The following is a 24,724-nucleotide window of genomic DNA, read 5'->3' on the forward strand; positions in this document are numbered from 1 at the left end:
TTATTCTTATGCTTACATTCTACAATGTGAATGTATCATAGCTTAATATTCGAACAGTAGTGTTGCTTTATCCATGTTTTTCTGCTATGTCATTGTGACAACTGAGCAAGATCATTCATTGCCTAAGGGTAAGCCAAGATGTAGCTGAAGTATGGTATGATATAGACCTACTTTAGTAGACTGTTTTTCACAAATACAATGACAAGAATTTATGTATGAACAAGTTATCAAATATCTTGACCTATGCTCTTAGGCTTAGACCTTTTTCAGTGATTTGTAGTAGTTTCTGTATGGGTGCTGCCTTCAACTTACAAAGGTGCTAAAGCGTCAGAGTAGTCTATGATAGTATGTAGAGGATATAGTAGATGCAGAAATTTTGAAACCTTTTGCAGTGTATTTATTTTAGTTATGCTACATTCTACATCAGATTATAGATTTGCCTTACATCTTTTTTTATTTGTAACAAGGTATTATAATTTAACCAAAAAATCTCATGCAAAATGAAAGAAACAAGCACAGAATACTGTTACAGGGAGACGTAACTTGAATCAGTGTCAGTTTTCAACAGAACTCTCAAACGTCTTCCACTCCAGCAAAGATTTTAATTTCCTAACCCTGTCTCTTTTGGTTTTAGAGCTGTTCCTATAGTGCTTGCAGTACTTTATTTTTTTCTGTAATGAAAAAAAATATATTGTTCAGAGACAGAGAAACTCTGAAGCTTTGTTGATCTCTCTTTCCTCAGAAAAAATCAGCTCCAGGCAAAGACAAATCACAGAAAACTCTAAGTTTAACATTTCAAAAGTTACAGCAAATAAAAATAGTTTATTTAGATCCATAAATGTTATGCAGCCTTAACTGTGGTGATCATTGTCATGTTTATATGTTTGACATTTTGAATAGCAAATGCCAAAAATTATGAAATGGAATTTTCATAAAATGTTTCATACAGATCTTTTTAAAAGTACTTTTTCACATAAAACATTTCTACTTTTTTGTAATGCTTCAACGTAGAAGTCTCATTTGAGCTCTTGTCTGACAGAAACAGAAAAGAAGAGGGAACTGAAATAGCTGGAGGGTTGCCAACAGGGAAAAAGAAAATATTCAGTTGCATAGAATGGTTTATAAAGACAGACATGGCCAGGGAGAAAGTGATAATGGTGGTGTGAAGTATTCATTATTAAGATATATTCCTACTTTCCTGTATTCCTTCTTTTTCCCTATACATTTTTCTTTGCAGCCCCTCATTCAGTGTCCGTCTGTTGTTGTATGCTCTACTGCTGTGTCACATTAATACATTTCCATTACTTTATCATTCTGTTTATCCTTTCTTCTCCTTATTGCTCCCAGAACTGAACCTCTTCATCACTTCAAATGACGTTTCAGCACATCATCTCAGTCTCAAGATTACCTCAGGATCTCCTACCAATCTTTTCCACACCTTTACTACCAAACCTGGTTGTTCTTGCTCAGCATAAGGACTGTGTTTGATTTTCCTCCTGAAATTCTAGATCGTGGTTGCTGGAAACAGTGAAATCAAATAGTTTTAAAATTTGCCTTTTACCATGGATTTCTTATCTATGTGTTTCTTTAGGTAAAAGAGATTTTCCTGGTAAAAGTAGAATACCTAGCATATGCAATAATCTGAGTACCAGAAATGAAATATTTTCTACTTGTGAAGTATGTAAGTAGGGGGTCCTGGTGAATGCATGATTGTCCTAATGGTCACCAAGCTGTACATGAGCCAGCAATGCCCCTTGTGCCAAAAGGCTAACAGTGTCCTGGGCTGCATTAGAATCACAGAATCACCAAGGTTGGAAAAGACCTCCAGTCCAGTCCAACCGTCCACCTATCACCAATAGTTCTTACTAAAACATGTCCCTCAAGACAATGTCTAGATGTTCCTCTAACACCTCCAGGGTCAGTGACTCCACCGCCTCCCTGGGCAGCCCATTCCGGTGCCTGACTACTCTTTTGGAAAAGTAGTATTTCTTAATGTCCAACCTGAATCTCCCCTGGTGCAACTTGAGGCCACTCCCTCTCGTTCTATCACTAGTTACAGAATCACAGAATTATAGGAGTTGGAAGGGACCTCTAGAGATCGAGTCCAGGCCCTGTACAGTAGGCTGCACAATAGGTGTCCAGGTGGGTCTTGAATATCTCCAGAGAAGGAGAATCCCCAACCCCCCGGGCAGCCTGTTCCAGTGCTCCGTCATCCTTACTGTGAAGAAGTTACTTTGCATATTGGTGTGGAACTTCCTATGCTCAAGTTTATGGCTTTTTCCCCTTGTGCTGAAGAAGAACACGCTGCTTATTATCCTTTATCATCTTTGCCAGCTTCAGCTCCGGGTGAGCTTTAGCCTTCCTTGTAAAAAAAAAAAAAAAAAAAGACAAATCCAAGCTCTTCAGTTTTGCCCAGTGACAGAACAAAAGGTAATGAGCATGAACTAAAACACAGGAGGTTCCATCAGGAAATGCATTTTCACTGTAAGGCTGAAGTCATTTAAGTCCTTGGAGACATTTGAAAGCCACCCAGATATGGTTCTTTTCAGTCTATTCTAGATGACTGCTTGAGCATTGCAGCTGGGCAAAATGACCTCCAGGGCTGCCTTTCACCCTCAACCACTCTGTGAATCTGTGACATAGCAGAAGGTGAAACAAATGAACAGACAAACAAACCACCTCCATTTAAATAGCAGATCATATTCAGAGTAAAGCATTGTTACAAATAGAGATTCTTCAGTTTTTCCTCTATGTGCATATTATTTAGATGTGGCAATGTGACTTAGTGTCTTAGTATCCAGCATATTTGATTACAATTTCAGGTTAAGGGAAGATTATGGTTAGTGATGGAAAGAGGACAACAGTATGTTACATGGAGGCATAGGTGTATATTAGCTTAGCAATTTAGCTGCTATATATTAATAGGGTGGACATCTGCTGTTTAATAATTTTTTTCTTCCCTAGCAGTAGGTCATGGCTTACTCACCAGAAACTGGAGAACATAAGAATTAATTTTTTTTTTTTTCCAGAAGTGAAAAATTTTATATTCAGCCACCCTCAAGAGGGGTGACCATCAGGGTGAGGGAGGTGATTGTCTCCTTCTGCTCTGCCATTGTGAGACCCCATCTGCAGTACTGCATCCAGGTCTGGCATCCCCAGCACAACGAAGATGTGGAACTGTTGGAGGAGGTTTAGAGGTGGCCTACAAAGATGATCAGGAGGCTGAAGCACCTCTTCTATGAAGAAAGGCTGAGAGAGCTGCGCTTGTTTTGCCTGGAGAAGGCTGCATGGAGACCTCATTGCAGCCATCCAGTACTTGAAGGGAGCTTATAAACAGGAGGAAGAGAGACTTTTTTACACAGTCTGATCATGATTGGATGCCCTTTAAACTGAAAGATGGGAGATTTATGTCAGATAATAGGTGTTAGGATTTAGGTTAAAATTCTTTACTCAGCTGGTGATGAGACACTGGAACAGGTTGCCCAGAGAAACTGTGGATGCCCCATCCCTGAAGATGTTCAAGGCCAGCTTGGATGAGGCCCTGGGCAGTCTAATCTAGTGGATGACAAGTCTCCCCGCTGCGAGGGTGTTGGAACTAGATGATCTTTGAGATCCCTTCCAAAATAAGCCATTCTGTGATTCTGTGATGCTGTGTCTCTGGGGGTGAAAAGTTATTCTCGTTCACCTAGGACATACTTGGACAAGGGACAATTCCTCTAGATTATTCTTCTCTTTTCATTACTGCTTGTAACTCAACAAGCATCCTAACTCCACTGAAAGGTTTTCAGATTATTGAAAACCAGGGCAGAATCTGGAAAATTTTTTGACCTATAATATGAATTCATTGGTATTATTAGAAGTATTCAATTAGAATATTTATAATAGCTCATTCATTATTCCCAGGGGAAACAAACTTGAAAAACATATTTGTTATCGTTGTGATAAAGTGTCATTAAGTTATCCAAAAAGCTCTGCATAATTGATATGGAGGTAAATAAATGCAAAAATGATACAGGATACATGAATTATACATATTGGATTCATATGTAGAGTTTCTTATTGAATGTATTTGCTGTTTGTGGTGCTGACTTCTCTGAATTTTTAACTACGCATGGAGATGAGCAATGCTGTTTAGCACTGTGTTAAGTACATTCTCAACTCTAGCTCAAATAGCTCTGTGAGGATAAATAGTGCCTGGAAGATGTCCAAATTTAGAGCAGTAGCTGATAATTTTCTTACTTATAAATGAAGGTAGGTGAATTATAAAAGGGACAAATATTTACAAACACAGCCTTGAATTTTATAAAGAATTTTGCTCTCTGTGCATGCCCTATTACTTTCCATATGTGAAAAATACCAGTAGAATAGAAAACTGTTTGTTTTGACCCATTTATTCTTGGAATGAGATTCTCAAGTTCAATATCTTCTACATGCAAGACAAAAAGATCTTTTTGCTCACTTTATGTTGAGCATAGTGGAAAGTTGTAATGGGAAAATGCAAAAGAAAGAATATTCAAATTTAATTACGTGTGACCACAACTTTCACAGCTGAATTATAAGAACTGGATTTTTAATAAAGTTTCCAAACACAGTTGCTTGTAATGTGTGTAAGATATTGTGTGACTGGCCTATAGTTTTATAGTGCACCCTCCAGTTGGTATGTTAATAAATATGATTTGTGATAAGTCAATCTGGATTTAGAAGTATTAATAGCTGTTGAAAAGTCAAATAACGGTTTCCATACTTTTTCCCCTTTAGACCACTCTTGACTACTCCCCTACCCGGAGTACTGCATTCAGGTGTGGATCTTCCAGCAGAAAAAGAGCACAATCCTGTTAGAGCAGGTCCAGCAGAGGATCATTACAATAATTAGAGGCCTGGAGCACCTCTCCTATGAAGAAAGTCTGAGGGAGCTGGGCTTGTTTGGACTTGAGAACAGAAGGCAGCTGTAAATAGCCTTTCAGTACCTAATGGGAGCCTACAGAAAAGATGGAGAGGGAGCCTTTATCAAGGAGTGTAGTTATAAGGCAAGTAAAACTTTCAAACTAAAAGAGATTTAGATCAGATATTTGGAAGAAATTCTTTGCTATGAGGATGGTGAGGCATTGTATAGATTGCCTGGAGAAGTTGTGGATGCAGGTGTTTAAGGCCAAATTGGATGGGGCTCTGAGCAACCTGGTCTAGTGAATGTATCTCTACCCAAGGCAGAGGGCTTGGTCTTGACAATCTTTAAAACCCTTTCCAGCCCCAAACATTCTAGGACTTTATGATTTTGTTTTCCCTCCTTCTCTTTCTTTCTTTCTTTTCAAAAGTATGTATACATTTTATTTTAATAGTTGAAAATATCACTTGTGTGTATTTCACACAACTTTGTCTAATAAATCATTTTTTCTATATTTTTCTAAGACCAGGTAAAGTGATTGAAGAGGTACAAACTAAAAATATCTCAGCTGCCCAAGAAGTGTAAGAAGCTCTTGTATGATCAAAAGCACCTCTTTATTCTTTTTTTTTTCCCTCAGAACAGCAGTTACAGTTTAATAACAATACCACCCATAGCAAGTCTCATTTACTTTAAATATTTGGTTTGTCAGCAAGGATTCTAACAAGTTTCTACATACCTGAATTAGAAAACCTTTTTTTTTTTCTCAGCAGTTATTGCCAGTTATTGAAAGTTTTTTTTTTTTTAGTTTTCATTTTTTATTGTTTAGAAGATAAAAATAGTGTAAAAATGTTACTTTCCAATCTATGACATATCAAAAGCAATACAATAGGACAAATATCAAAAAGGAATATCATGAGAAATATAAAAATATGAAGATGCATATGTTTTACTTTATAGCTTGGGAAGAAGCGTTTTTTCTCTGTTTTGGAAAAGAATGACTGAGGAAAAAAAATGAATGGACAAAGCAGGTGGCAAGTTAAAAGGAAACACAAAATAACAATATTTTCAGACTTACATTGTCAGAATAACTTTACTGAGACCATGTGGTGTGTGTTCATGAGAGACAGAGAGACAGGACAGAAATGGAAAAGGAGAAGATTAAAGTTAATTTGATGTTTTTTGCCATAATTCCTTAGAGCTTCAAGGGCAGTATTTACAGTGAGAAGATACTGAGGTGATGAGCATAAGTATGTCCTTAGAAAAAATCTCTAGGACCGTAGTTACATTTTTGTCTGGTGTTGTTAATTTCCACCCATGAAGGATTATAACTGATTGCTGGTGTAAGGTAAAAAAGCAACTGAGAAGCTTAACCCCATCCATCTCTGTCTCCTCTGAGAAGATTTCTACCAGAAATACCAGCAGATGTCAAATTTCACATGGTAATTATGAATTGCAATTTAGGAGAAGTCAGCAAAAGGGATTCCTTAAGCTGTTTTCATACTTAATACTTCATGGTAGGCAAAACACACTCTGACACATTTACCTTAATAAAGAAAGGACGTATTTTTCTGAAGTGAACGCAATTTTACCTTGACAGATACAAATGCTCATTTCATCCCTAGATGTTACACTCAGTATCTTGTTATGAGAAAAAACAGGAAGTTCTTATGTGAGGAAAAGAAATCGTTATTATAACGCAAATCTTAGAAGTCTAATGTGCATTCCTTAAAAGGAACTTAGTACTAACAGTTTTTTAGCTTCACCATCTAGAAGATTTGGGGCCATTTTTGCACTCTTTCTCAAATGTTTTTACATCTTGCTTTTTTTCTGTTGATCTTCAAGTTCATGTTACATCCAAATTCACCATACATGGAGCATTTTGTGTATGTTTAATTCTTTTTCCTTATTCTTTGTGCTACCTTGAAACTTCTTCTGTCCTGCCACAGGTTTGACCATGGGCAAATTTTTTATAGCAATGGGGCTTCCAGTTCCAGGCCTTCACTTTGCACTGAATAACTACATATTACTACTGTCTAAAACCCAAGGCCTTGGCCTTCCTAACTCACTCTTACACCTGAGGTGTCTTACAACTGATGGCAATGCTGCACTTAGTTTTGCAGGGCATTTGTTTCAAGTTGTACAAGACTTTTATTCATGTTTTCATAAGTAAGGGTGACTACAAGTACAGTGAGGTTTGCAGTTTTCATCTTTTTTATTGAAAACTGGAGTCTTTTTTGACTAAAACTCTATTTTCTCTGTTTCAGAGCAAGATAGATTGTAAATCTCCTTTCATGTTTTTCTGTCAGAAGTACTGATGATGAAAGACAGTTACACTGTGAACAATCTATTCAGGCTTCATTAATAGGTTGCACTTAAATCAGGTAATACACTGTATTTGAAAGACATTGGCTCCATGATTCGTAAATTTTGAGAAAATATGATATCAATGTGTCTGACAAAATAATTTTAGTTATCCGTTTTTTATGAGCATGTCAGTGGATTGCATATCAGGACACATACTGTTAAAGTTTTAAAAGTGATTAACAAGAATTGCAAAGTTGATAATTATGTTCAGACGTATTTAATAATACATAGTAATGTGCTTATATGTGCATAAATTGCAGAAAGCAAAAACTGCGGAAAAATAGTGGTACTTTGTGTTAGCTTTACAGTCACAAGCAACTATTTTCATCAGGCTCTGATGTATGCATACTTTTAGTTGGAAAAGCAACAACTTTGTTCATACATCACCTATTAGATTATTACAAACAAGCATCTAAATATACTCTTGCATATTCAATTTCCTTGCCACCAAACCTTTTAGAGACTTAACTGCAAATTCAAGAAATCCTGATATATGAACTCCTACACTTACAACACAAATTCTGCAAAGAAACCTATGGCATGATTTTACATATTCCTCCAATTAAAAATTGCACTAAAACCTAGCATTTATTTCTTTCCTTTCAACAATTTCTAAGAGGTTATTAAAACCACAGATTGTATTTGAAGAAAGAATGCAGTCACTAGGATTCATTTTACTATCAAATAAGACAATGTATTTCCAGAAGTGTTTTAATGAGTAATACTAGTCCAAATTTACTTGGAGCATGGAGGTAGTTACCTACACATTTTTGTTGACAATATTTCAGGAGAAAGCTGAGAAAAGGTAAATGCAGCAAATTTTAAATTTAAGTCTGAAAGGAAATAAAAAATCTCACTCTGTAGCAAATATAGAGAAGGGAGTATTCAATGGCAATCCAGAATGCTTCTACAGTAAAATGGGAGCTATTTAAAATACACGTATGAGACATTCTAACAAGTGTTTGAAACAGGAAAGTACTGAATCTGTTCTATTTCTGGGCCCATTAAACTGATGGAAGTTTTTAACTATCATAACTTTAGATATATTACCTTCATTGTAGATGAAATATAATATTTCATAACATCATATATAATAGTATTACTGCAGCATACTAAAGTAGGGGGAAAAGATGGCAAAAAATATTAGAATTTCCATTTGACATGAATTTCAAAGAAAAAAGTCCCTATTTAAGAGTGGAAAGTCTTATTTAAACTCAGAGGCAGATGACCAAAACTCAGTGTTTTAAGATTCCATACTTTGTTCTGATCTAAAACTTGTATGCATTCTTGAAATGGATGTGTGATATCTTTAATGTAATTCAAAGTTTCTTCATCTTGAAATCATCTGATCTGAAATGTTTTAAAAAAGTGAAACGAACATTTCTTGCCTTAAAGTATTTTAAGTTGTTAACTCCTTTTGAAACTCAGATCTGGTCATAGGTGAAGAGAGAGTGAGCTGATGAATTTGCTTGAACAAAGTTTATTTCAGCAAAAAGTATTTAGTTTAGAAGCTGGCTAGGAAAAGTTCACTATGTGTGTTTTATTAAAAATGGGAAAAAGGAGGTATATAGCTGTAATTCTGTATCTTCTCAAAATGTTAACCTTGAAAAACACTGCTCAGCTATGTGAACTTACTTATACCTCACCCTGGTCAGAGCACAGACTCCTGTGAGATAAGTATTTCTCCACAGTAGCTTCCTCCAGGACTTGATCTCTCAGGCTTTCTGAAAACACCTCTAACTTTTGCAGTTGTACAAGGCTTCTTCCAAAAAGAAAGTGTAACATTTGTTTCCCTATAAAAGAGTAGCCAAGAGAGGGGTGCTATCTTTTTATATAATACTACTGATAGTGTTTTCCCTCTACTCAGTTTCAGTTCCTTTTTATTTCTGAGGGAGTTCAAGTCCACAGCTTTCATCTCCCTGGAGAGTTTTCCAAACTCAGTGTTACAGACAGCTCTGAAATGGAGAGATATTCTCTGTCTATGCTAAAATTGCACTATAGGGAGTAAAAATAAATTGAGAATTATTAGAAATAAAGGGACCATTCAGGCAGTGCCCAGATGAAGTGATTTTTTTTTTTATGCTGTAGCTAGGTTGTAGCCCCAGATCTTTCAAAAAAAGTTTAATACAAACACAGGAGCATTATTTGAAGAACTATAATTAGAAAACTAATTCTGAGTTCGGTGTCTCAACCAGCATACTGCATTCTTTTTCTGGCTTCATTTTGCTTTATTTTCCTCTCATTGGTTAGTAAGTCTTGACTGTTTCCTATATAATCACATAGCTTTGGTGGTGGAGGAAATAAATCTAATTTATTAGTTGAGAAAAGTGTCATAATAAAGGTAGAGTGATAACTAGACTGGAAAGAAATGTATGCTTGAAATGCCACAGGCAGAGGATGATGTTAGACTTGTCTTTCTGACTTTCTGCGTATGCATTCTAAAGAGTGGAAAATTTTCCACTGGAAATTGAAACACCAGCTTCACACAGAAATTTAAAAAAAGAAAAAAGTAACACTGTCCATAAGAATTGCTGGTCTGTGGGTATTTTTGGAACAATTGCCCCCTCCTTCCAGGCTTGTTGGGAGGTTTCAGGGCTGATACTATCTCAAAATCTAATCTGCAGCTAAGCATTCTTCTAGATTGCTAAATTCTACTAAAGATGACCATAGATTATTTTCTGTACAGGCTGCTTAAGACTCTCTTGTGAAGAGGTCTTTCTACTTACGCTCTCAGTCAAAGCTGGCAGACCTTTCAGGGGCACCTTGGATTTGTCCACCTGGAAAAATGCAGACAGAATTGAACGTAAGGATTCACTTTGTTCCTGAAAGTTATGCAATCAGATGTGTACAGTATAAATGTGCTTATGCTAATATAGCAAGGCTTTTTATATTGTATTACACTGATACAGTTGTACTCTTCTCAGTACTTTTGTATGCGATATGGGCATTGTATGTTCAGAAGACCTCCATTCCAAACCACTGCATATTTCTTTAATCATACAGGTACTTTCCCTTTGCCTGCTTAAATGGCAGAATTGCAGAAGCAAATTAATTAGAATTCACAAAAACCTCTTCTTTCCCAATATTTTTTTAATCATGGAACTATAATAGTTTTCTGGGTTATTTTTTTCATGATCAAAATTGAATTGAAGGAGCAAATAATGTTTTCTCAAAATGTTAAGTAAATTTGTAACATAAAACATCTTTAAGGAAGACATTCCATACATCTTACCAATTAGCTTATTACTATGAAAATATTCCTACAATTAACAGAACATCATACATTCTATGAACAAGCTCTACATAAAAATGTGTTGCTGAGAGGAAATGTAATATTCTTTAATACGACAGCAGAACTATAAAATTAGAAGTAAAATTTCCAAAGTTTGAGGAAAAAAATAGTAAATATATTAGATAAAATATATATAGTAAGTGAAAGCTGTATGCACAGAGCTCAAAATGTGTTAAAGGGTCATTGTAGTTACCTACCAGATGTCCTTGTAGTCTCTGTCTCACGTGAGTATCGTGTGCAAACCATTTCATGCAGTCTAAATAAAAGATTTTAAGGAACCATCAGTACATTTGGACTTTAAATTTATGTGCTTTCTATGCAGATATACATGTCATATATTGCTTATATGTAATAAATCCCAATAAAGATGACTTTTGGACATCTCTGGTCAAAGGGCACAGACTTTGGATTAAACACTGTGCAGGTTCTTAGGATGATTTGGGATTGCCATGGCCTGAACTGATTTCAGTTTGGCTAAACAGTTGACTGCTAGCCAAGTGACCACTATCTCATCTGTATGAGCTGAAACTTTCTGAATGTCAGCTGTGATAAATCTATGACTCACCAAGGTAGAAACTGAACAGCAAACAATATTGTTGCAGCCAGGGAGGTTACTGTCAAGTTTCTAAACCGTGGCTGGGAACAAGTACAAAGGAGATTAACTATGATTAGAGAAGGTGTAAAAATAGTCCCAAGTGGACCCTCATCCTGAAGAGGCAGAAAGTCCCACCATGAATAAACACCATGATTCTCTGCAGATCTGGCTGATGACTCTTGTAAACAGCTTTCTTTCCCATTCATGGTTAGGACTGGTACCACTGCCCTCAGGACCCAAAACCACATTGCTAAGTCAGCATAACAACAGTAAAACAGAGGTAAATACTAGAAAATTTTCTTTCATGGCAAACTTTAAAGGTCCTATTGATTATGCTATGTATTAATTTGAATGCAGAGTGATAGATTTATCCTAGCTGTATGGGAGGAAATTGTGAGATATTCTATGTAGACAGTTAAGGTTTTGATTAAGCTAATCAATTCCATGTATACCTAGCATGTTCACGTTTGCTCACAAAAATATTTGGGCTATGAATATGCATAAACATGTATAGATAGATATGTATATATTAATTTATATGCATTTATCCATCTCATCTTTCTTGATCCATTTACTGAAATCTATTCATTTCCCAATAAAAATCATGTTAGGAACTTAAGATCTTCCCAGTTGATCTGCCTATACTACACTCCTCATCCATCATGGTTTTTAATGTGTCATCCATTTGCATAAATCCTTCCATTGCAGGTGTTCATAAATCTGTTTGCTTGCAGGATATATTCTACCCCCTAAGCTTATTAAATCATAGTCCCTACTTCCTAAACTTACGATTCAAAAGATTTTCCTCCTTTCCCACAAATCTATTTGCTTCAACAATCCATATTTTTTTTCTACTGTATTAAGGTAGAAATTCCCTGTTTCAGAGAGTTAATTTCCTAAATGTCTCTCAGGGAGCTATGAAGGAGAAAAACGGACCGGTTTACTTCCACAGTTTTGGATATCAAGAATGAGGGATAATAATGAAGCAAATCTTATATTATTTGGGATTTGGGTTGCTTTATTAACAGGTGTAGGGGAATTGCTACGTTACGGCCTGAACCAATGATTGAGCACCTGGTGAAGGGACACAGACAGCCCTGGAAATGCTGGTGAAAGCAATTCACCTGCATGACCAGAAGGGGTGGAACCTGGTTCATTCCTGAGCCTTATTTAAGGGCTGGCTGCCACAATGGTCTCTACCTGGAGGTTCTTCCTTTTCTAGTATTTGGAGAGCCCTGATCCTTGGGATGGGTAAGCGAAGCTATCTTTCTTAAACTGGATTGTGACCATCACCCTTTTTTGGGTAATTTAGAACTGTTTTTCTGCCATTGCCTTTCCCTACAATGAAGTTTAGGACATAGCAGAAAAATCTCCAAAAGTATTTCAGAACTATCCAGCCTTCTCTCTAACAAAAGACCAAGCTCCCTTTGTTTATGCAGAAGCTGCCCACAGTTTTTAAGAAAGGGTATGAATTTCAGGGAAGGAGTGTGTTGGAGGGTGAGGGTGGTAATCTTAATCTTTAGGGTTGTTTTTGAAAATGAACTGGCTATTGAAATGGTGGCTCAAGCAACATCTTGGAGAATGCTTTCAGAATTTATGGAGTGGGATTTTCTAATGACTGTTCTTATTTTAAGGTATTTTGCAATTTTCTTCTTGAAAGAATAAGAGGAAAATAAGAGTATGAGTTGACAAACCAATGAAAAAAAAAAAAAACAAATAGCAGTGATGGTGCAAGGAATTACAGAGTCATAGGATACCCCAAGGTCATGTTAATCCCAGTAAATATTGGTTTGGGACATAAGGGATCGGCAGCTTTACATAACAACACAAGGCATGTTTGTGAAATCATCCAACAATTGAAAGGATACTTGAGTAAAGGGATAAGAACAGCATAAGAAAATACAATAGTGGATCTGGATGATTCCCCAGGCGTGTGTGTCAGGTGAATGTTCATCAGAACATACTTAATTAACTTTCAGTCAGTGACTTTACACCATCACTGAGACAGAGAGATACTTTTCAGACATTATTAATATAAAAATCAAGGATACTATGGGGGGGAGATACAAGAGAAGAGACAAGAACTTGTATTGCAATGTGCCATCAAGTAAGTTATTTCAGCTTCTTAATCATTTCAGATTGTAGGCCTATTAGATACTAAAAATTCTAAGATTACCCTTTAAAAAAAAAAATCAGTCCTTATGTGGTATAAAGTTTTGGAAGTGAGTCTAGTAAGAGTGTACATTTCAATTTAAATGAAGTCCTGTATTGTGATACAATAAGTATAAGAAAAGCCACAGACAAATCCAGTTTTAATGAGCCCTTACTATATGGAGAGAGGAAAGCAGATAGATATATTTTTGAAATGAGCTATTAAATGGTGTATATAGCTAATGAGAGGAAGCAAAGAGAAGACAGATTCATTGTCTAAAATGAGCTCTGCAATATGTGAATGCAGAAGCTATAGGGGAAAAAAAATGTTCATCTTGTTAACCTTTTTGCTGCTTTTTCTTTCAAAAGCTCAAATGTTCACTACAGATAAATGATACTGCTGAGGATGTGAAGTAATAATAAAGATCATATGGATGTCTTTTGCACTCATTATTATTTATTTGTTTTACACTAAAAGACTGAAGGTCTAATTAAGCATTTGTCCTTAAAGGATTTGAGAGCTGTATTGTATGATTATAAGTAGCAGGCAAAAAGAAAAGTGAGAGGAAGAAAAGGTAGAAGTATAATAATTCTGACTGGAATTTGATTTTACAAAGAACAGAAACTTAATACATTTCAAGATCTTAAATTTTTATTTTGTGATTTATAGCAATATTTACAATTACTCCCGTCTTACTCCTCCAGCTAAAAAAACTTGAAATTGTTTTACCTGTTCCAGTTCAATCTTGTAAAAGGTAGTCCTACACTGATTATATGGATAGGAATTTCAAAGCTAGATAACTTGACTTTTAATTTCAAAATCATGAACGTGAAGATGTTTTTTACTGTCCTTAGCATCATTTTCTTCCAAAAATAATGTACTGGCAAAATCTATATGGTTCCTTGAAGCACTTTGATTTTAACAGTTTTATTTTCAGTAGGAAAAATGGGTCTGGCAGCATTTTCTTAACTACTTTTATGAGCAAGTATTTTCTAGAAGCATTCTTCTGAAAGGTTCACAGAAATAATTTGACACATAATTTTACCAATGGAACCATAGCTAGTCTCTTCCTTTAAAAAAGCTCTCCTTCCAAAAGATGAATCAAAAAGAAAAGGGTAATCATTTAAGCTTTCTCACAGGAGAGTACAAAATTACCAAGAGACTGTACAGAGGGGAGGGGGGGAAAAAAAGGATAAAGAATCTGCAAAGCTAAAATGAAACTCCAATAACAAGGTCAGATATAACCCTGAGTTTAATTAAAGAGGAACACAACTCCTTAGGCTTTCTCTAAAACCAGAGAGGGCTGTGTGTCTCTCCACTGCTAGCAGTGGTGGTATACAGTAACAGTTTAAGTGTGAGGTCTTCTAATCACAGCCTATCAGTTCCTGACTTTGAAATCAAGTAGCTGAACAAGGCAGACAAAGAGAAGTGAGGTTAGGTGAAAAGGATGAGGAAATAGAATATCTTAGTATAGCTGGTAGGTCTGCTTTTAGGAAACAGCAATCATAACTTGCCTAGCCTGGAATTTTCTCTCTCCTGTAAACAAGGTGCATATCTGAACCATTTCTTGATTCCTCATTCTCTCTTTCAGAAGAGAAAATACTTCTTAGGATACATAGTGGTGAATTTTGGAAGTTGCTCCCACAATAGGTTGTGGAGACTGAAATTGTCATTAGGTTCAGAAAAATTAAACCAATTTGTGGGCGAGTTTACTGACAAATAGTAAAAGGACTGTGTATAAAGCATATGTGCTAAGAACCCTGGTACAACAGCTGGAGGAGTGCAGGAAGAATGAGCTACAGAAAAAGGCTGGCCTTAGTTGATTTTCTTAAACAGCATCACTTCTTATTGTCTGAAAAAGAAATACTACCTGCAAGAGAGTGAAAACCTGGCAGAGACCACTGATCTAACAAAATTAGGATGTTCCTAAGCAATGGTAAAACTGAGAAAGCATGTGCAGAAATATCATCTTGTCTTATTGATGGCCGTATCTCATAGTCACTACTTTGCATTTAGATACAAAAAACTGTTAAAGGTAACATGTTCAGAATAACAGTTAACTCTTTTTTATATAATATTTATATTATTGAATTATATAATATTTATATATAATATAAATAGTTCAACTCTATAATAATTCAAATGTTATTGAAAATCAAGTGTAGACCACAGATACTTAAAGAGATACAAAACTAATATTAAATTCAGTATACTTTCAACAGCAGTTTTACTAAGATTTCAACTTTTGATGACAATCTTGTGCAAAGGTAAGGTGAATGTTTAGGTTTGAAAAGATACTATGCATAAGGAATTTCTCTGTTTCCTAGTTGTGGTTTTGGAATTCATGTCTTGTATCAAAGTTCAAGTGCATACACAGCAGCAGAAGTCCTTCTTCTGGTCCAGTCTTTGCACTGGGAAAATATCTGTATAAAAATAGCTTTCCTACTCAGCTGACACATGATACCAAAGATATGCATGTTAACTTAAATTTGTATTGCTCATACTTATCATACATCCACTTTTAGGACATTTGCAAAAGAATCCAGTTTCTGATGCACTTTGCAGTTGAAGGATCATTTCCTCAGAACTTACAGCCTATGAATACTGACTAGTCTGTCTGGTTCACCATGGTGGTAACGCTATAGAATAGTTAGGCTACAATGTCCACGTTTGAAGTTTAGTATGTTGCATGTTGAGGACGTTGAAGTCTTCTCATTTGCCTCAGTAGGAACTGAGTAACATTTTTGGGCTGTGTACAGCTACAAATATTTCTTTTGTAAGGTAGGTTTTCAGAATGATATATATTTTTTGTAATGGTTCAGAAAGACAAAGCTACAGTATGAGACAAGGATGGAAGCTTACAATTTCTTCATTTCTCATTTTTTCCTATTTAAAAGTAATATTATTTGTAAAATATATCTTTGTATACTCAGCTTTTTAATTCCCCATAATTAACATATCCATATTTTCAAATAGATGGCAGAAAAGATGCAAAGACAGGCATCCATGAATTAATGATGTTTTATCTCATTTTGCCTTTGCACTGTGTTAAACAAAAAGCTTTTGTTGCACAAATGTATTTCTGATTAAGCAAAATGATATTTTGCATGGATAAGACAATATCACAAGGTAAATGACCTTGGAAATAAATGTATTTGCGATTATATGTTCATACATATGAATGATTATAAGTTTTACCTAGCCATAATATGTATAATTTGAAATTGAATGTACTTCTATGTGAATGATATAAAACTATTTTGATATGATCTTACACCACATTCTTCTCTCTGCACTGGAAAGATGTGGATTTAAAGGGTGTACTATTCCACTATCATATATATCTACTATATCTCCATTACTCAGCGGATAAGAAATTGGTTGGATGGCCACAGCCAGAGGGTGGTGGTCAATGGATCTATGGCCGGGTGGATACCAGTCATGAGTGGTGTCTCCTAGGGCTCTGTCTTGGGATCAGTGCTCTTCAGTGTCTTTATTAATGACCTGGATAGTAGGGCTGAGTGCATCCTCAGCAAGTTTGGAGCTCTTGGAACAGGTCCAGAGGAGGGCCACTAAGATGATCAGAGGGCGGGAGCACCTCTCTTATGAAGAAAGGTTGAGGGAACTGGGCTTGTTTAGCTTGGTGAAGAGAAGGCTCCAGGGAGACCTCATTGTGGCCTTCCAACACATGAAGGCTGTGTATAAACAGGAGATATGAATGTTTACGTGCATGGATAGTGACAGGACAAGGGGGAATGGTTTTAAACTAAGATGGGAGGTTTAGGTTAGATGTTAGGAGAAAGTTTTTCACTCAGAGGGTGGTGGTGCGCTGGAACAGGTTGCCCAAGGAGGCTGTGGATGTTCTATCCCTGGAGGCATTAAAGCTCAGGCTGGATGTGGCTCTGGGCAGGCTAGTCTAGTGGTTGGTGACACTGCCCACAGCAGGGGGGTTTGAACCTAGATGATCTTCAAGGTCCTTTTCAACCCAGGCCATTTTGTGATACTGAGTCGTGCAACTGATGCAACAGAATGAAGGAATACCATCCAGAAGGACAGGAACAAACTTGAAAAGTGGGCCCACATGAATCTAGTGAGATTCGTCAAGGCCGAGTACAAGTTACAGCACTTGGTTGGAGCAATCTCAGATATGTGTACAGACTGTGAGAAGATCTCTTTGACAGCAGCTCTGAAGAGAAGGTCTTTGGTGTTCTGGAGAACAAAAAGCTGGATGTGAACCCACAGTGTGCACTTGCACCCATGAAGGCCAACAGTATCCTCAGCTGCATCAGAAGAGGGGTAGCCAGCAGGGAGAGGGAGGTGATTGTCCCCTGTACGCTGTTTTTGAGGCCCCACCTGAAGTACTGTGTCCAGGCCTGGGGTCCCCAACACAAGAAAGACATGGAGCTGTGGGAGCAGGTCCAGAGGAAGGCCACAAAGATGGTCAGAAGGCTGGAACAGCTCTTCTATGAAGAAAGGCTGAGGAAGCTGGGCTTCTTCAGCATGGAGGAGAGAAGACTCTGGGGAGACCTCACTGTGGACTCCCATTACTTCAAGGAAGCTTATAAACAGGAGAGGGACTGACTTTTACATGGGCAGATAGTGATAAGAGAAGGGAGGATGGAGAGATGAGGCACTGGAAAAGGTTGCCCTGAGAAGCTCTGGATGCTCGTTTGGATGGGGCCCTTAGCAACTTGTTCTAGTGGTTGGCAACCCTGCCCTTGGCAGAGAGGTTGCAACTAGATGATCTTTAATGTTCCTTCTAATTCAAACCATTCTATGATTCAGTGATTCTATGGCTTTGTTAGAGAATGCGACTTCTGTATTTTGGTCATCAAAGTGTTTTCAATATATGAAAATTCCTACAAAAGTTAATTGGAATGCTTCCCAGTGAATGCAACTGCACTAGCATGCATGTATTCAAGTCCTTGTTTACAAGGGTTGTTTTTTAAGTACCTGCATGTATTCTTTTCTTTTAGTTCTCCCATAGTCTTCACTTTTTGAAAGAGCTAGTGGTGAATGAGGATGATGATTAATATTTTCTTTCTAGAGTTTCTTTAAGAATGTTAACTGATTGCAGTCTCATCTAGGTTGCTATCAATTTGTTGATCGTAATGTTTTTTATTCTTCTTTAAAATAGTGCTTGAAATCATAAGAACACTTACAGTACTTACTCTCAAAACACTTTTCTGGAATCGAGAAGTGCTGCAAATATCATTTTACAAATCAGAAAAGGAACTCGCGTAAGTGAGTTTGTGTTGAACATGAACGTGAGGTAAGTGGTCTTGAAAGTCAATATTTAAGTGTCTCAGTCATGGATGTAGTGAAAGACTATGGCAGAGAGAAAATTAGTTGCAGATTTTGAAAACTAGAGCTAACACCCTGACTGCTGAAGTATCTTTCTAAATAAAGGTATTACATACACAGTACTAATATTTTTAAAGGTCACAGCTTCTTATAAATACATCCCACATTCAGTATCAGCAAGCAATGCCAGGGGCCTTAAATGTCTGCATAAGGAAGAGGTATTGTGCTGTACGTAAATAAGTTAGTTCACTGTGCTGATGTACAGCATAGTTTAGATAAACCAACCACGTAAAAACTTGTCGTCTTTTGTCAAACAGATCTCTACAGTTACTTGATTAAATAGATTTGTAAAATAAACTAGTCACTTAAGACATTATTCAGAATTTCTTTCCTGGCCTTAATTTGTTTCCTCTGAGTTCTCAGTTTTGGAATGAAAAAGGCTGGACTGTTTAGGAAAAGAATTAGAAAACCTTCCATGATTATGTTAGTTTTAAGCAGGAAAAGAATATCTCTTCAGTAATATTTATGATTTTATCATTTATCACTTTCCAAAACCCTGGAATCATATTTGTAATTCAGGAGGTGGAAAGCCATTCCTTACTTACTGTTTTCTATATAATCCAATACACTTGTTAAAATATTAAGTGTGAAGTATTTAGGCCAGATTTAAATGCAGTAATAAGTAAAGGGATTTGCTTAATATTGGGCACTGATGACAGCTTTGAAATGTCAGCGTCATTTTTCACAACTGGAAGCATGGTACCTTTGAAAAGAATCATTTAAGACCAAACCACAGATTTGAAAAAGTATTAGAATTTCCTGCATGGAATGAATAGCCCTTGGGCAGCATTCTGAAGTAGTAGTGAATTGCGATTCTAATCCCCAATTGAACATTTTAATAAGTGTGATAAATGACTCACAAAGGGCTTCAGGTTTCAGTGTCAGTAGAATTAGAATCAGGCAAAGCCTGGATCCAGATGATAGATGTAGAGCATTTTTGTGGTAAACAGTTTGCAATGTCAGGACAATACCAGCTTATTGAACTCTCAGAGGCTAAATTCCTGTCCATTTGTCACCTTGTTGCCAGCAGACATAGATATTCATAGAGCAAATGACTTACATTTATGTATCTGATGATAAAGAATGTAACTCCTGGAAATATTTAACAAATATGAAGAAAAAAATCAAGAGGTGAAATGAAGCCAGAAATACTAGAAATTAAAAGATACAAAATGTTGGTTAACTTTTTATCCCTGGAAATGTTTTGACCTCGTAAGTGCAAAGCAAAAAACAGTACTGGCACAGCTAACAATCCCACTAAGCCTCTTGGCTTTTGGCAGCAGTTTTAAACTTCTGTGAAATTAGTCTGTGTTTTTTTCCAAAGAAAAGATAGAATTAGATGCTCACAGTATTTATAAGGTTTTCAGTTAAAAACAGTTCAAATATTTCTTGTTGAAAGGGAATCAGAAAAAAAAGTTTTTGAAGCTTTCCATCCATTGTTATACATATTGGAGGTGGTAATATTAAAATTTCAACCAATGTAAATGACAATAGAATGAAAGACAAGAAGTTACTTATTCAAGAATAGAAGAGTAATGTAATTGAACGTTATATGCTTAGATAATACATTGAGAGTGGATTAATCTTGCCGAACTTTAGCTACTTAAAAATTTGCTATTGAAGATAAATTAATTGTTCAGATGTTATTGGAAAGAGCAAGAAGGACAGTTCACCTTACAAGTTTGTTTCCTTTAAAAGTGCTTCTTCCTTTTCACTATGCAGGAAGTTTATCCTGGTCTTGATTGCTAAGCTTGCAGGGTAAAGATTGATAAGATGAATTATTTTAGGAGAAAATACAGTTATATTTTTTAAGACATTCTATAATAGTAGGCTTAACACTATGCTTTGCTTAACACTATGAATGAACAGAATGATTGTTAAAGTTTACTGACTCTAATGGTGGTGATTCAGTACTTCTGCAAACTAGTTTTATTAAATGAATCTTTTGTTAAACTAGTCTTGAAATACTTTAAATCCCACAATATTTCAATTTTGAATTCCTCATACAGAAAAAATAGTGATTAAATTGGGATTGGTTTAATAGGAGCTGGAGTATTCACCTTGTGAGGGGTGTTTCTGGGAGCTGAACTTGTTCAGCCAGAACAAACAGCTTTGGAAAGACCTAACAGCAGTCCCCCCAGAGCTTATAGGGTGATGTTTTGCACGAGGAGATGCTAGTGTGCTACGATCTTAGTAAGAAAGACACTCAGAAGTACAATTAAAATTTTTTGTTAGATCAAAAACTACAAGGAGAGAAAAGAGTAGCTGATCTTATGTCCTTTCAGATGCTGGGAACCCCAGGAAGTGCTGCATTTTCCCTGTTCCAATATCTTTCTTTCTCTAGGGGCCCCAGGCCTGGACACAGTACTCCAGATACAGCCTCAAAAAGGCAGAATAGAGGGGGCTATCCCTTCCTTCTCCCTGCTGGCCACCTCTCTTGATGCAGCCCAGGATACTGTTGGCCTTTCTGGTTGCAAGTGCACACTGCTGGCTCCTGTCCAGCTTTTTGTTCACCAGGACCCCCAAGTCCTTCTCAAGGCTGCTTTCAATGAGTTCTTCTGCCAGTTTGTATACACATCTGAGATTGCTCCAATCCAAGTGTCACACCAAACGTGTTGAGGACAGACTTGATCTCACTGTCTATGTCATTGATAATAAATATGTTGAAGAGCATCAGTCCCAAGATGGACCCCTGGGAGGCACCGCTCGTTACTGATCTCCATCTGGACATAGACTTATTGACCACAACCCTCTGGCTGTGACTATCCAACCAATTCCTTATCCACAGAATATTCCACTCTTCAAATCCATAGTTCTTTAATTGAGAGATAAGTATGTGGTGTGGTACCGTGTTGAAGGCCTTGCACAAATATTTCTTCTTGGGACCTAGGTCAGAGTATTGCAAGTGAGTCAAAACTTGCTGAAGTCAGCAGGAAGTTGAGTGGTAAGATGGAACCCCACAGTAGTCCATCAGGAAAGCAAGACTTAAAGAAGTAGTTCTACAGCTCAAGAGATGAGGTATTTTGCTAGTTTTGGAGGTCAATATAGCCTGAAGATAACTGAAAGAGCCCTGGATGTCAGCTGTGAGCAACTATTGTCTTTGTGACCAACACTTCTAACATTTTGATGTCTTGTGGAAATAAGTACGTTACAGCTTCTAATATGACACAGTAAGGAATTATACGGCTACAATATGGCCAAAGGTATAAAATATGTATATATAAATTCTTAATTAGAACACAATTTTTTTCTTTTATCAAATCAAAAATGTGGGGATAATACAAAAATTAGGGAGTCAGTTTAAACCGTCATCTGTATATAGCACATACTGTTAATGGTAGTGTCATGGTTTTATGATTTTCGGTTATTGGTATTCCACATCATAACATCATGTACTGTATGTACCTGGTTCTCAGAAGAGAAGGACTACTACATTCCCCAGGGTACTTTGCTCCTCTGTTACCATTTCCGGACAGAGGGAAAAGATAAAAACTTGCAGATTACGAGACCTCGTCCCTTCTTTCTGCCCGTTTCTTGTCCTGGTAGCACCTCACTCCCCAGCTGTCTTATCGTTGGTAGTAGAGTAAGGCCTATCTTGTCTTTGGACATTCTTTTTCTCTGTATTGGATTTAACAGCTTAAATTGTAATTATATTGTATTATAGTGTGTTGTTTTGCATTCCGATATCTTATTTAGTAAATTACTTTGTTTCTCCTCAGATTGTTGCTGCTGCTCTTTGCTCTCAGGGCCATCTCCTTACCTTTTTTCCCCTTTTCCCAGGTTGTGGGCCTGTGGATCCCCCGTCCCCTTTGTCATGGAACCGGGCCAAACGCCCGTAAACTGTTGACATGGTAGTCTAATAATAACATAGCATTCGTTCTTGCAAAATCCTTTCGGTAAAAAATAACACTTAGTGTTAATATCATGCATGTTGTTAGTTACCTGTACCATGTACCCATAAAATATATTTTGTTAGTCTGAAGGATATCATTAGGACTTTTCTATCTGAACAGGTATCTTGGATTTGTGTGTGATCATGTGTTTTCATAGTATTATTTCTTTTAATTGCAGTTCATATGGCAATTTCAGGTGCAGGTAAGACCTAGGAGAAGCACATTAGACTGAAGTCCTGACATGTATTAATTATTTGACTGAAGAGATCAGATCTTCGGATTTTAAAACTGTTTTTCTGATATTTAAATGTTTGAATATGAGTGTTATGTTCCAAGGTACATACTTCTGCTCACAGTTCTGTGTCCTTGGCAAACCAAAAGATTGGTGATTAAAAGTGCAAATTCTCAGAGTTTTCAATATTCCCTTAGATTTCCCACTGTTTATCTAATTTTTCTAAACAGGACTTTTGTCATAAGAAATGACAAACTTATGCCTCGTCTAATTGTGCCTGGTAACAGCCTCTGAGAAACTGCACTTGTCAAAATAACAAAAATTTAGATTAATATCACTGAATATCATAGGAAGTTCAAAGCCTACAACATTCATAATCTTTTTTAACTTCTGGCCGTGTCATTGAGAATTGCAATATTGCTATGAAATATATTATTTTAGACTTGCCAAAAAATGACACTTTGTGAATTTTAATAAACTGAGGTTTTTTTAAGAATGGTACTGGAATATTCTGTCTGATAGAAACAACAGTTCCCAATATAGTGTAGGTAGATGTTTATTGAAGGGGAAAATAATAAAATGGCATTACATTTTTGGTTTCCTACAGGCAAAGACAGGTTATTGGTTAGAAATTATTATTAATAACGTAGGGGAATTAAAGAGTGCACAAAAATGTAGGTAGAAAGCAATGGATTTCACACCTGCAGTGCATCCATGATTTATTCAGTGCAACTCTGCTTTGGAAAGAAGTAAAAAAAGAAAACTTCTGCTGTTTGGATAGCTTATTGAATTTATTTTTCTGTGTGTAGAAAATGAGACTGTTATTGCTCTCATGGTATGTGAGATAAATTGATAGTAATTTAAATCATGTTTCAGATTTATAATGGTCAGAATAGAGAAGAACAAAACATAATAGGAAACTTAAAATGGAAGAATTAGCGATTCCATGAGTTCTTAATATTTTCCTCAATTTAGGTATTTGTTTCTGGTGTTTCTGCTGTTCTTTGGGACAAAGACTTTATCAGCCTGAGTGTTTATCCCAAGAAATTATTGAACCTTCCTGAATTGTTTGGAGACCTGCCATGCAACAATTTTAAACAGGCAAACAAAACAAAAACAAAAAGACAAAATTCAAAATTGTTCCAGTTGATCCAGTGATATTCATTGCTGACAGGCTGTGCAATCTTTTCTACCTTGCAGTTTATCTGGAAAAAAAAAATCCCTTGAACAACTTGGGCTTAAGTCTCTAGCAACATGATCTATCCTCAAACTAGATGATATTTAGGTAACTTCCAACTCAAACCATTTTATGATTCCAAGCCACTATGGGAGTCTAAGATATATTCATCAATTACATTTTTCCCCTTTAAAAAAAACTTCCCTGCCAGTTTCTCTGGTCCACACAGGCAATACAGTGAAACATCTATAAAGATCAAATTTGATCATTTTAGATATGTAATTTAAAGATAATAATTCCATAGTACTTTAAAATTTACATGAGATCTGAAATGATCATATGAACACAGTTAACACAGTTTCTTGCACTATTTCTCTTCATAGTTATTTGATTAAAAAATTGACTTTATTTCGTATGTGAAATATCTGACAGGATTTTTTCTGAAATCGAATTTGGTGTGCTTTAGTATTAAATGAATATTTTCAAGTTCAAAAAGGAACTTGGTATTTTCAAAATATTATCTAAATTTAGATTTTTAGGAGAGATCTCTCTGCATAATGTTCATGTAGTTTTAAAATTACACAGTTAGGCAGTACTTTTAAACTTACTGCTTACAAACAAAATAGAGTACAATGGAAGTCATGGCCAGGGTAATGAAGAATCAAAATGCACTTTAAATATTTTGGATCTGTTCACAGAATTGCAGAATCTCAGGGGCTGGAAGGGACCTCTGGAGGTCATTTAGCCCAAACCCCTGCTAAAGCAGGTTCCCT

The sequence above is a fragment of the Numida meleagris genome, chromosome 4, assembly GCF_002078875.1.
Source record: "Numida meleagris isolate 19003 breed g44 Domestic line chromosome 4, NumMel1.0, whole genome shotgun sequence".
In the NCBI taxonomy this organism is placed as follows: domain Eukaryota; kingdom Metazoa; phylum Chordata; class Aves; order Galliformes; family Numididae; genus Numida; species Numida meleagris.